This window comes from Leucoraja erinacea, chromosome 16 (assembly GCF_028641065.1).
Source record: "Leucoraja erinacea ecotype New England chromosome 16, Leri_hhj_1, whole genome shotgun sequence".
Lineage (NCBI taxonomy): Eukaryota > Metazoa > Chordata > Chondrichthyes > Rajiformes > Rajidae > Leucoraja > Leucoraja erinaceus.
In genome coordinates, this window is record NC_073392.1 from 25,786,000 (window position 1) to 25,799,154 (window position 13,155).

The 13,155-nt window shown below is 42.9% G+C and overlaps 1 protein-coding gene across 2 annotated transcripts in view; it reads right to left on the reverse strand.

Moving 5' to 3' along the window:
- Positions 1 to 13,155, reverse strand: part of eefsec (eukaryotic elongation factor, selenocysteine-tRNA-specific) — a 256,915-nt gene that overhangs the window by 155,894 nt on the left and 87,866 nt on the right. The window lies entirely within an intron of this gene.

Sequence of the window (13,155 nt, forward strand, 5' to 3'; positions counted from 1 at the left end):
CATGGAAACAGGCCTTCGGCCCACTGAACACGCCGACCATCCATCGCCTTTCACACTATTTTTGCTATCCTACTTTCTCATCCACTCCCTACACACTAGGGGGCAATTTACAGAGGGTCAATTAACCTACAAACCTGTCTGTCTTTGGGATGTGGGAGGAAACCGGAGCACCCAGAGGAAACCCACCTGGTCACAGGGAGAATGTGCAAATTCACACAGACAGAACCCGTCAGGATTGAACCCAAGGTCTCTGGCGCAATGAGGCAGCAGCTCGACCAACTAGGCCATTCAGCTTGTATTTTAATGCAGCAATTGTTTCAACCCAGCTACCAATTATCTACTTCTTTCACAAATGATCCTGATTCTTAAAGAGAGTGGGTGAGCACATTTCCTTCAATTTTTTGGGGGGGGGGGGGGGGGGTCATTAGTTACCAAATGGTCAGATGTACACACAGGAAATTCAGCCAAAGATAATCATCTTTTAAATCGTCAACATGGCGTTCATCGTAAAATAGTTACAAATTAGGGGTGTATCTAATCTATTTAGTGAATAGTGTGCATTTTTTGTAGACAAAAAGGGGCCAACAGGCATGATTAATTGATATGAGTGTCAAAGTGGCAAGAAAACCAAGTAAGGAAGTTTAACTTTTTAGAGGTGCCATCACACAATTCTGATACATGTGGTCACATGGAGTACTATGTTCAGGTTTGATCACCCTGCTGTAGGAAGGATGTCCTTCAGCTGGAAAGAGTGCTGGGAAGATTTACAAGGATGATGTCAGCACACGAGGGCCTGAGGTATTGGGAAAGGTTGGGCAGACTAGGAGTTTATTCCATAAAGCCCAGGAGACTGAGGGTTGATCTTATGGAAGAGTGAAAAATCATGGGGGGACTCGAGTCTTTTTCCTAGGGAAAACAAATCAAGAACTCGAGGGCATAGGTTTAAGGTGAGAGGGGAAAAATGTGATAGGAACCCGAGGGGCAACTTTTTGCCAGTGAGTTGACAGAGCAGGTGGCTGAAGCAGGTACAATAAGAACATTTGGACAAGTACGCAAATAGAAAAATAGCACTTGACCTTGGGTACTGTCTGTGTGGAGTTTGCATGTTATTCCCGTGACCGGGTGAGTTTCCTCCGGGCGTTCCGGTGTCCTCCTACATCCCAATTTGTAGGTTAATTGGCCCTCTGTAGGGAAGGGATGCAAAACTGGGATAACAGAACTCTTATGAATGGGAGATCGATGGTCAGATGTTTCCGAGCTGTAGAATGAAAAAATGGTTTAGAGGAATATGGGCCAAATGCGGGTGAATGGGACTAGATTAGAAGGGGCATCTTGATCTGCATAGATAAGTTGAGCTGAAGGGTCTGCTTCCGTGCTGTATGACTCTATGACGAGGCAATGTCAGCACGCCACGTTTGAGCTTAATCCTGTCCTTAATCAATATATCAGTGTTGTCAGAAGATAAAAACTGATTGATGCTTTAAATATAAAAGAGTCACTCACTTCGCATTTTATTTCCATGAACCACTCTTCATGGAGAAGTTCAGTATGAAAGAAACTAATTGAAAAGTGACTGTCATTCAACCTGAAAGGCTGCTGGCAGATTACTTTACAGTTTAATAAAGAGTTGATTCAAGGATGTCACAGAAGTTGGGATTCTGCAGCTGTAAATCAACTTTACACAACATTTAGAAACAAGGAATTGCAGTTGCATCTTTACAAACAACGATATACAGTGCTGGAGTAACTCAGCGGGTCAGGCAGCATCTCTGGGGAACATGGATAGGTGACGTTTGGGGCAAGACCCTTCTTCAGATTCACACCCTTCTGAAATGTCGTCTATTCATGTTCTCTCGAGATGGTGATTGACTCGCTGAGTTACTCCAGCATTTTGAAATCACAAGTTGCAGAATGGGCATAGCAGGAAGAGCTGCTGCCTCGTAGCTTCAGAGACCCAGGTGCAATCGTGCTATGTGTGTTTGAAGTGTGCACGTTCTCCCTGTGGCTGCTTGGGTTTCCTCCGGGTGATCCGGTTTCCTCCCACATTCCAAAGATGTGAAGGATTGTAGATTAATGGCCTCTGTAAAATTACCCCTGGTGTGTAGATAGTGGACAGGTGACCTTTCGAGATGGGACCCTTCTTCAGACTGATTTGAGTAGAGGGAGGAGGGGATAAAGCTGGAAAAGATGTGAGGGCAGGACACAGCCTGGTAAGTAAGTGATTAGAAGGTGGAGCTGAACAGGCGCACAATGGTGGGGGATTGCGCTTCTTGTACGTCTTGTGATACGTGGAAAAGGCCAGCAATATAAAGGGTGTCAGATAATGAGCGGAGGAGCAATATCAAGGGTGTCAGATAATGAGCGGAGGAGTGAAATGTTAAGCCGGTGGAAGGGTTTTGGTGGAAGGGGACAGTGAGAGGGGGGAAAGAGGGATAGGATAGTGGGAGAATTGGGTACACACCGGATGGGACACAGGAAAATGAGAAGGGGAAGGAGGGGTCTTACTTAAAATAGGAAAATTGTATGCTACCCAAGCAGAATACGGGTGCCGTTCCTCCAATTTGCACAAATTCAGTGTTCTTGAGATCTTGGATCAAAGGTGTACCTCAAATTGTTTGGAGAACCATGAAAGGGGGATGGACGTCACAGTAAAGTTGCCCAATCCCTGTATCAGTCACACTACTGATACAGGGAATGGGCAACACTAATGATACTAAGAGAAGGCACACACCAGGACCAACTCCACACGCAAATTGGAGGAATACCACCTCATATTTCACTTGGGCAACGTACAATCCAGCAGTATGAAAATTGATGTCTCTAATTTCAAGTAACCATTGTATTCCCTCTCTCACCATCCCCCTTCCCCCCACCCCACCATAGATGTCCTGCTACTTTCCCTTTGTTCTCCAGAGCCAACAGTGGAACTTTGTGGGTTCTACCTTCCTTTAATTAGTGCTGGCTCTGATTTGTTTTGTACCTTTTCATACCACTAGTCTCCCCTAGCCCTCGGAAGGAGGGTCCCGACTCGAAATGTCACCTATTCATAACCTCCAGAAATGCTGCCTGACCCACTGTGTTACTCTAGCATTTTGTGTCTATCTTCAGAGTGATCATTCTTGCTTCATGACCAGGTCCTTCAAAAAGGTAAAGGCCATCAAAGCTATTTTTGCGTGCTATCCAGTCAGCACTGTACACTACTGTGGGGCTAAGCACAACTAGAATTTTACAAGTCACAGGGAACTGCAGATGCTAGAATTTTGCGTAGAACGCAAAGTAACACAGAGTGACTCAGTGTGTCAGGCAGCTTTTGTGCAGGGAATGGACAGGTGACATCACCTCATCTTTACCGTGGCTATTTACAAAATATTTTTACTTTGTGACTACCGTACTGTCATATGGGCAAGAGGAAGTTTAAGAAGAAAATGGGAATTAAAATAAAGCAAAAATCAATGGCATATTTTATTTACATTGAAAGCAAGGTCCATGAATTCTGCCTACAATTATATAATTGCATATAGGTTCTGTAACTACAACCTGAAATTATACCGTGCTAAATTAACAACTAAATGCTTAATATATTAAACTGCTTGCAACATCGTTTTTTGAAAGACATCTAAAGGACAAAAGGTCTCGCATACAATGTACTTACATATTAAGGCTCGCATTTTTTAAACAGAGGAGGAAATGCAGAAAGTAGAAATTTAGTTTTGTTATCTGCTTTGTGATTTGATATTGAAATATCAGTTGAAAGGTAAATTGGTTGAAATAAGAACTAACGTGAAATTTGATGTTGTGATAAAAAAGGATGACAATATGAAAAATGTTGCATTTATAAAGTAATTATTACATTCTCCTGTGAACTTTACAGCCAAAAACTAAGTGAAAGTGCAGTTACTACAAAATACTCTTAAGCTGGAGAGGTTGTAGAAAAGATTCATGAAGATGTTGCCAGGACCTGAGGGGCTGAGCTATGGGGAGAAGTTGGGCAGGCTAGGACTTAATCTTTGGAGTGCAAGAGACTGAGGGGTGATCTCATAGAGGTGCATAAAATCATGAAGGGAATGGAGAGGATGAATGCAGTGTTGCAATCAAGAACCGGAGGGCATAGGTTTATGGTGAGAGGAGAAAGATCTAATAGGAATTTGAGGGGCAACTTTTTCACACAGAGGATGGTTGGTGTATGGAACTAGCTGCAAGGGGAGGTACTGTAGTTAAGGCAGGTACAATAACAACATTTAAATATCCCTTGGACAGGTACATGGATAGGAAAGGTTTCGAGGGATGTGGGTCTTGTGCAGGTAAATGTCGATTGGGGCATCTTAGTCGGCATGGACGAGTTGGGCCAAAGGCTTGTTTCCATGTTGTATGCTGTATGATACCAAGACTCCATTTTGACTAAAACACTGAATTTGTTTGCTCTGCTTAAAATAATACCATTAAATCTTTAACATTTCCCAAATAGCAAAATGAAATAACAATTGAGCATACAGCATCTTCAGCAGTGCAGGTAATTAGTAGTCAAGTACTCGAGTGGGGAGCAAATTATTTTGATTCAGATTCAATAGTGCTACCACTAAGCCAATAAATTGTTCGATGTTATTCAAGAGAAAGGAGTTATCGGAGAAAGAAATTCAATATTTCTAATGGTAACATTTCCAATCCTCCATTGTATGTGCAGATAGTTGCTAATATACAATGATGAACTCTGGGTTAAAACTAAGTGTAAGGTACATTATTCCAGTTTATTTGGGGGAAATGGAGATGCAGCCATTGGCCACTATATGTGAATATTGTTCATCTGAAATAGAACCAGTGTTCAAGGTTCCGGAGCCCAGACGTTGGCTCCAGTTTATGTTGAGTTGAATGAAATGTACAGCATGGAAACAGGCCCTTCAGCCCGCCGAGTCCAGGCTGACCATCGATCACACATTCGCACTAGTTCTATATTATCCCACTTTCTCATCCACTTCCTACACAATAGGGGCAATTTACAGGGGCCAATTAACCTACAAATGTGCACAGCTTTGGGATGTGGGAGGTAATTCAAGTTTCACTGTACCTTAACTGGTACACGTGACAATAAACTGACCTTTGAACCCCGAGCATCTGGAGGAAAGCTATGCGGTCACAGGGAGAAATTGCAAACTCCGCACACACACCAAGTGTTTATGTGCCATGTGTAGGAACGAAGCCAGGACTCTGGCACTGTGAGGGAGCAGCTCTACCATTGTGCCGTCCAAATAATGTACACTGCTCCTGCGATGAGCCCTGTTTGACCTGACATAATGCACTGTAAGCCATTCAGCTCATAATTACAAGAAACTGAAAGATTTCCCCATCAATTACGTTCATCACCTCTTCAAAAAACATAATGACATTTTAAGACATGATCTGCCATGGATAAAGCCATGCTGATTGCCCCCGATTAGCCCATTCTCTTCCAAACGTGAGTAAGTCCTATCCCTGAGGAATCCCCTCCTATAGTTTTTTTACCATTGACGTGAGGCTCATCAACTGATAATTTCCTGGATTATCCCTATTTTCCTCCTTAAACAAAGGAAAAACATTGGCTGCTCTCCAGTCCTCTGGAACCTCGCCTGTGGCTAAAGAAGATACAAAGATCTTTGTCAGGGCCCCCATCAATCTCCTCTCTTGCCTCACTCAATAACCTGTGAGAGATCCCATCAGACCCTGGGGACTATCCACCTTAAAGCTCTTCAAGAACCCCACCACCTTCTCCATCTTGGGCAGAGGGTTCTCAAGTCAAGTTGTGATGTATGCTGGTTATGTCAAAGAAACAAGAGGAAGTTTTAAAAATAAAATGAGACTTTAAATTAAACATCAAGGTCAATAAATTCCACCTGACATTATATATTACAATCCATTTGACACTGAAACACGAAGAGATGGCAGAACAAGCTTGGACAAAAATGTAGGCTTGTACTCGAGCGGGTTTGTAAATTAATTGTCCCTCTGTAAATTACCCTGGTGTGTAGAGAGTGGATGTGAAAGTGGGATAACATTGAACTAGTATCAACAGGCGATCGATGGTCATTTGTGGGCTTGAGGGTCAAATGGCTTGTTTCCATATTGTATCTCTAAACTGTAAACTCAGCAGGTCAGGCAGCATCTGTGGAGGGAATGGACATAACATTTCGGGTTAGGACCCTTCTTCAGACTGATTGGGGTTGGGTGGGGGGGGGGGGGGGAGAAGAGGAAGAAAGCTGGAAATGAGATGTGTGGGCAGCACAAAGCCTGGCAAGTGATAGGTGGATATAGATGAGGAGGGGGGCTGATAGGCAGATGGGTGCAGTAAGCGACAAAGCCTAGAGGTGAAAAGGAGACAAAAAGGTGTATATAGCGAGAAAAGAGATGTAAAACCGGAGGGAGAATTTTGATGGAAAGGGCCAGGGGGAAGTGGAAAGTGGAGGTGAAAGTGAAATGGGGATTGCGATGGGAGATAAGTGTACAAAGGAGGGGAAAGGAGCTGGTTGACTAGGGAGATATATGTGCACACCTCCATGGGGGGTGATCAGGGGAAAGAGAGGGAGAGGTTGGGAGGGTATTACTTGAAATTGGAGAATTCAATGTTCATACCGTTGGGTTGTCATGGGAAACATCGTTGCATACTTGCCTTGTTTATCTGCAGCAGCAGATTGATGAAGAATCTCAGGAGCTTACCTTGCATCTTAACTGTTATCTGCAACCTCATAATGTTTCTTATAATTATGTTCAAATGCCTATCATGTCTCATCTCCCCCTATAACTCTAATTTTCTCCAGTCCTCCTTCAATCTTCTGAAATATCTGCACTCCTTCCATTTTCACCATTCAAAGTTGAATACTTCAGCACTAATGATTGCACCTTCCAATACAAAGGCTTAAGCTCTGGAGCTCCCTCCCTAAACCTTCAGCCTATTTTTAACACATTATGATGCGTCTTAAAGCCTGTAGCGAAAATAGGCCACGTCTTTATTCCTACTACCGAAATGCAAGACTGCACACTTTGCGACGCTGTAACAGAGTAAAGGGCCTGTCCCACTTTCACGACCTAATTCACAACCTTTTTTACTCGTGGACATTTTTCATCATGCTAGAAAAAACGCTCCGACCTACTTGATGCCACAAGTACCTATGACTAGCATCACGGCTTGCTACCTACGACCTCGTGACGACCATGCTGGGAGTACGAGTCAATGGTAAACTCGGCAGAGGTTGTGAATTAGGTCGTGAAAGTGGGACAGGCCCTTAACGGTTAGTAATGGAGAGCTGAGAAAGATCCTCTTAGTGTTACGGCTTTAAGACAGGTTGTTCACAAATACAAAACAGCTCATTAAAAAAAGTAAATCATGGTGGAAGGGAAAATAAAATGAAAGGATTAAAAACCAGTTAGGTAAATGGTTTATAATAGTAAAGCATGTTTTTAATGCTTCAACTACATACAATGTTTACAGAAAGAACCACTTTGGACTTACAAAAGGAATACTAGACTTTTTTATACCAGTTGTCATCATTAGTGGATCTGACCACATAAATAAAATCATCACAATTTACTAAATTTGCGAAAATATATTAAAATATTAAACAGAGCTGCCTGCCTTCCCCTTGTTTGAAATAACAACTGCTACACTACATAAATCACGAGAGAGGTTTTTCCCCACCCCAGAAAGAAATAAAATCCTTCAGAAAAGGGGGACATTTACGATTTAAGTGGATTAACTTGCAATTTAAACAAGATGTATTCTACAAATAACATTATATCCTTTATTGCTAAATACATTTCCATTGCAGACCTATTCAGATGTAACAGGCTATTTGGAGTTCAACATTTGCCCACAGGCAGGGTATACTAAAATGTAAATTAATAAATTAGATAACCACATCTGCACAGGCAAAAAAACTCAGCTGAACCCTAAAGGGGCAATTAAAACAACAAATTTTGAACTCTGCACATTTGGTCACGCAAATTCAGTAGGACCAATACAATATCGCAAGAACAATACAACGATTCATCTTTCATATCCTAGCAGAAAATTCTTGCAGGACATCTTTAAATCTCCGCATATACCTTCAGGAACCTTCAAGCCCTGGAGGTGTTCCATTTTAATTTCTTTCAGAGTCAAGAAGTGCAGGGTTATTTTCAAGCTAAACTTTACACATAATCCAATTTCACGAGGAGCAGGAATCCAGAGATGCATTCATACGTCCGGAGAGAGTCACACTTATTTCCACAATGAAAACTTAAGTGGTTCAGAACAAACACCCTTAACTTTAAAACAAGCACTTGGACAGGTACATGGGTGAGAAACGTTTGGAGGGATCGACACAAAATGCTGGAGTAACTCACCAGGTCAGGCAGCATCATTGGAGAAAATGGATAGGTGATGTTCCGGCTCAGGACCCTTCTTCAGTCTCAAATTAAATTAGTAAAGATTTGTAGTTTCTTCCCAGCTGTTATCAGGCAACTGAATCATCCTACCACAACCAGAGAGCAGTGCTGAACTACTATCTACCTCATTGGTGACCATTGGACTATCCTTCATCGGACTTTGCTGACTTTATCTTGCACTAAACGATATTCCCTTTATCCTGTATCTGTACACTGCGGACAGTTTGATTGTAATCATGTATCATCTTTCCATTGACTGGATAGCACACAACAAAAAGCATTTCACTGTACCTCGGTACACGTGACAATAAACTAAACTAGAGGGTATGAATATGGCAGGCAAATGGGACTAGTTTAGATGACACATCTTGGTCAGCATGGACGAATTGGGCTGAAGGGCCTGTTTCAGTCCTGTATGACTTGTTAAGGCTGTGAACCATTTTAACTCCCCTTCCCAATTTTTTGTATTCCCACACTGAGCCTCCTCCATTGCCAAATAGAGGCCTCAAGCAAACTGGATAAACAGGACCTGATATTCCGCTTGGGAGGATTACAATGGTATGAGCATAGAATTCTCCAATTTTAGATGACGCCACCTTTCCCTTCGCACCCCTCATCCCTCCCTTTCCTGTCTGAAGGAGGGTCCCCACCCGAAATATCAACTGTCCATTCTCTCTATCAATGTTGCTGGACCCGCTGAGCTACTCTAACACTTTGTGTTTTGCTCAAGATTCCAGCACTTGTGTTGTGCTCAAGATTCCTTGTGTCTCCAAGGAAAAAAAACATCAGATTGGCTCAAGTTTCATAGCGGTTCATTGCTTGTGTACACGACTAAAACACTCAAGAACAGTCCTTTCCCAATCTATTGTCCCATTTCCAAATTATAGTTTTTGGCTTCTGCTCATTTCTTTTTTGAATTCATCCCGACTGAAACACAGAATTCCACAGGGTGGACTTGAAATTGTTTTATCTGAAAGCAGGGAAACAGAGAGCAGCATAATAACATTAAACTATGGCAGTGTGCATTGGAAGAAACAATTAAAAAAAGGAAAGGTTAGAAAAGTAATCTTAGGGAAAACCAAAGATGCAGGACTTACACCAAGCAAATCAACAAAACAAGCAAGAAAGATTAACATTTGAATGCCTCAAGAGAGGTGAATAAAGTCATGTTCCAACTAAAATATTAATCCATTTTTGTCTTCAGATCCTGACTAACCTATCAAGCCTTTGTATGAAGTTTTCTATGTAATAAATCATTTGTCCAGAGGACAAAGAAGGATGTCATTTCAGCCCATCGAGTTGTTGATGGCCCTCAGAGGAAACCTAATCACTAGTTATTTTCCCAGCTCTCAGCTAGTGTTCTGTGTGCAAATGAACAGCATGCTACAGGGAGGACTAAAAAGCCCCACAGTGGGTCCCAAGGAGGGTGACGCCCAGTATGAGAGATTTTTGCTACATTGAGAAATTGGGGAAGCTTTTAAAGGATAATACATCTAGTACCGATCATAGAGTCATAAATGCACAATGTCACAGAGTTATGCAGCATGGAAACAGACCCTTCAGCCTAACTTGTTCATGCCAACCAAGATGCCCCATCTAAACTAGTCCCATTTGCCTCCGTTTGGCCCATATCTCCCTAAACCTTTCCTATCCATCAGCAAGAAGAAGGGTTTCGGCACGAAACGTCACCTATTTCCTTCGCTCCACAGATGCTGCTGCACCCGCTGAGTTTCTCCAGCATTTTTGTGTACCCTATCCATATACCTGTCCAGATGTCTTTTAAACATTGTCATAATACCTGCCTCAACGCCTCCTCTGGCAGCTCGTTCCATATACCCATCACTCTCTGAGTAAAAGGTTTGCCCTCAGGTTCATATAAAATCTTTCCCCTCTCACCATGAACCTATGTTTTTGATTCTCCTATCCTGGGTAAAAGGCTGTACATTCATCCTATCTATTCTACTCGTTGCTGTATACACCTCTCTAATATTACCCCTAAACCTCCTGCATTCCTCAGAGTCATGGAGCTGTACAGCATGGAAACAGCCCACCTTTGCCATTTTGAACTAGTCGCATTTGCCCGCATTTGGCCTAAACCATTCTTATCCATATATCTGTCCAAGATGTCTTTTAAATGTCGTAATTGTATCCTCTTCGACAGCTTCCTCTGCCAACACGAACCACATATTGTAACTACCCTCAGTGAAAAAGTTGCCCCCAAAGTCTCTCTTGCTCTTCCCTCTCACATTAGCCTGTGCATTCGCATTTTAGAATCCACCACAATGCAGAAATGATTGAGACCACTTTATCCATGCCCCTCATGATCTTGTACATGGTAAGGTCACCACTCAGCCTCCTACACTCCAAAGAAAACAATTCCACCCTATCCAACCTCTCCCTAACGTCTGCAAATCCAAGCAACGTTCTGGTGAATCTCTTCCGCACACTTTCCAACATAGTAACATTCTTCCTATAGCTGAGAGGGGTGAGATTTAAAAGGGACATCAGGGGTAACCTTTTTCACTCAGAGGGTATTCTGCTATCTGGAAAGAGCTGCCAGAGAAAGCTATAGAAGTTGAAACAATTATGACTTTTAAAAGACATTGGGACAGATAGTGATACAGCATGGAAAAAGGTTCTTCGGCCCAAGTTGCCCACACCGATCAACATGCCCCATCCACACTAGGCCCACGTGCCTGCGTTTGGCCCATATCCCTCTAAACCTATCCTATCCATGTACTAAACTAAAGGTTTTAAAATGTTGCGATAGTTCCTGCCTCGACTATCTTCCCCGGCAGCTTGTACACCCAACACCCATTGTTTGAAAAGGGTACCCCTCAGCTTCCTATTAAATCTTTCCCACCTCCCTTAAATCTATGTCCTCTAGTTCTTGATTCCCGGATTCTGGGCAAGAGACTCTGTGCGTTTATCCGAACAATTTCTCTCATGATTTTGTACACTATATATATATGATATATTTGTATATCATATATGGATGAAAGTTTTAGAGGCATATGGGCTAAATGCAGGCAAATGTGACTCTTCCAATATGCCAACGAGACGGGATTGGATAAAGTGGGCTCAAGAGCCTGTTTCCCTGCTGTACAACTCATTGGCACTATGACTCTAATTGAAATATATATACAATCCCTACAGGTATACTGAAACAGAGTAGGCAGCCATTTTGCCCACGTATTCATAGAGCTATCCACAGAATTATTCCCCTGATAAATCATGCCCGGTTAGAAGTTTCTTGTTATTAATTCATTTTCCTTTTAAAGACCACTATTGATTCCAAATCCAACACTGTTTCTGAGAGCGCATGGGAAACATATTTTCCTAACAGTTCTATGCAAATACCATGCTGAAGGAAAGTAGGCACAGTAATTCTTGAAATGAAAATCTCCATTTTACTCCATCATTAATGCGCTTGTAATGGAATTAGGAAAACATGACCTTGGATCAGACAACATTGTTAGCAGTTCATTATTCATTGGAAAAAAACAGACCTTCCGTTAATTTCTTTCCATATAAGAATTTTGGAACATTTTTAATAATGGAAAAAGGCTTCAGAGCGAATTAAGAAGAACACTGATGGGGGCAGTTATAACTTGAAATTGCAATAGGTTTGTGTCACACACACTTAATGACTAAAGCAGCTTGGAATTGCAATGCTAAATATTGATGAAATGCAAGGTTTTACAGTGAGGCATGTGGCTGCAATTTGTATCATCTACATGGATCCTTGCATAAATAGTTTAGACTTTATTTTCAGATACAGTGCAGAAACAGGCGATTGGCCCACCGAGTCCGCGACGACCAGCGATCACCCCATACACCAGCACTATCCTACACACTAGGGACAATTTACAATTTTTACCAGAGCCAATTAACCTACAAACCCGCATGTCTTTGGGATGTGGGAGGGAAATGGAGCACGCAGAGAAACCCCATGCAGTCGCAGGGAGAATGTGCAAACTCCACACAGACAGCACCCCTAGTCAGGATCAAACCCGGGTCTCTAATCCACCCTTCTCAAAGACATAATATACAGTAGGATATGGAATAGTACAGCACAGAAACAATTCTGCGGGAATATTTTCACTTCATCGAAACTACGGGGAAAATAGCACAACAACACCTCTACTTTGTCTGGAGACTAAAGCCCCTGTCTCACTTATGTGTCCTTGGCACGCTAATTACGGGACCTCATCGTCGCGTTGAGGCGCAAGGGTATCGTGTGGGCCACGCGGGACGGTGGCATGGAGAAGCGCGGAGGGGTATGGAGTTGTGCGCGGTATCGCGCGGCATCCGGGATTTTGTAGGGAAGCGGAATCTTTGCGCGACTCCGGCGTGACGTAGCGCGTACGCGCGCAGGCGAATTATGGTCCCACGATACCCGTGCGCCTCAACGTGACGACAAAGTCGCGTAATTAGCTTGCCAAGGGCACGTAAGTGGGACAGGGGCTTAAGGAAGTTCATTCATCTCCAATGATTCTTACAAACCTACAGGTGCAGCACAGAAAGCATACTGTTGGATTGCATCACAGCTTGGTTTGGGAACAACTCTGCCCAAGACTGCATGAAGTTGCAGAGTTGTGGATTTAACCCAGTCCATCACACAGACCAGACTCCCGACCATTGACTCCACGCTGCCTCGGCAAAGCAACCAACATAATCAAGGACCACTCACACCCTGATCCACACCCGTTCCCCTTCCTCCGTGCTCCCGCAGGGCAAAGGATATTGAAGCTTGAAAACGCG